This window comes from Rattus norvegicus, chromosome 17 (assembly GCF_021556685.1).
Source record: "Rattus norvegicus strain SHRSP/BbbUtx chromosome 17, alternate assembly SHRSP_T2T, whole genome shotgun sequence".
Taxonomy (NCBI): domain Eukaryota; kingdom Metazoa; phylum Chordata; class Mammalia; order Rodentia; family Muridae; genus Rattus; species Rattus norvegicus.
In genome coordinates this window covers 73,650,508-73,651,691 of record NC_141550.1, presented here as the reverse complement: position 1 = coordinate 73,651,691, position 1,184 = coordinate 73,650,508, and the positions used below count along the sequence as shown (strand labels likewise).

Sequence of the window (1,184 nt, the reverse complement as noted above, 5' to 3'; positions counted from 1 at the left end):
CACATTATTGACATGGTTATGAAAGGATCAAACACCCCCACTGAGACAAAATTTTCCCCGCATTACTTCAATTTTCATTAAAGGAAACTGATATGTAATTTTCTTCTTTATAGATATGAAAAAGGAAGCAAGAAGGCAAAGCTGAGGGAAACAGATGCTATCCCCAGGGCAGAGGTTCCATTTGGTTGCCTTGGTCTTTGTACCAGCATCTCCCATGCCTGCAAACAGTTTCCAGTTCCAGCTGGACTGCACGGTTTTTCTTGCAATCAAAACACGAACAATGGACCCTACTCCTCCAGGAGCAAGTGCCCTTTCATGCCATGTAGTAACATAGCACTGCTATTGTCAGATGGGTTCCCAAAGCCTTTATAAATACTTCATTAGGAGGTCCACGCCATTCTTGTTCAGAGACTGAACAGCCTTTTCAATATCATTAGCTTTAAAGGAGATAAGCAGCTTCAAGACGAGCTTTCAGAGCGGTGTGGAGGGCAGCTCTCCCGTTTCCTTGCAGGCATGAGTCTACCTCACCCTTGTCGGGCCCGGCCTGGCCATTGCTGCCATCCTCCTTATCCACAGACTTATCATCATATTCATCCACATCCACCTCTTCCGGAAGAGGACTGATGACACCGTGTTCTTCGACATCCTGGATCGGGACACGACTCCGCGGCCATTTTCATTCAAACCACCACAATGTGTACATGAATAAGAAACAAGCATGTCTTTCCTGAGGTATTTACATGCTACTAGATTTATAGTAACATGGAGTTTTTGTTTGTTTAAAGTGGCTAGTGTTTTCATTTTAATGCTCTATAATAAATATTTGTTTTCACATAAAAAGAAGATCTAATTGTAAATACACAAGTCCAAACACTGGTCCATCCAATCTTATAAAACCAATACTACCAGACATAAAAGGACAGATAGCACTAGATACTACAGAAGTAGATTATAATACCCAACTCTTATTAACAGATTATCCAGACCAAAAAAAAAAAAAAAAAAAAAAAAAAAAAAAAAAAAAAACTAATGAGTGAGCGTCAGGGTTAGCCTACACCATAGGTCAAATGGCTATCTGACATCTTCAGAACATCTTGTCCAAAAGCTGTGGGTACACACTCATCTTACTGGCCTCTGGAACTTTCTCCAAGATGGATCACAAAGAAAACACAACTAGTAACTTG

General features: G+C 40.6%; 1 pseudogene; it reads right to left on the bottom strand.

The window, feature by feature from the left end:
- On the bottom strand, positions 1–779 carry Arpc5l-ps2 (actin related protein 2/3 complex, subunit 5-like, pseudogene 2; annotated as a pseudogene).
- Between the last annotated feature and the right edge of the window lie 405 nt (positions 780–1,184).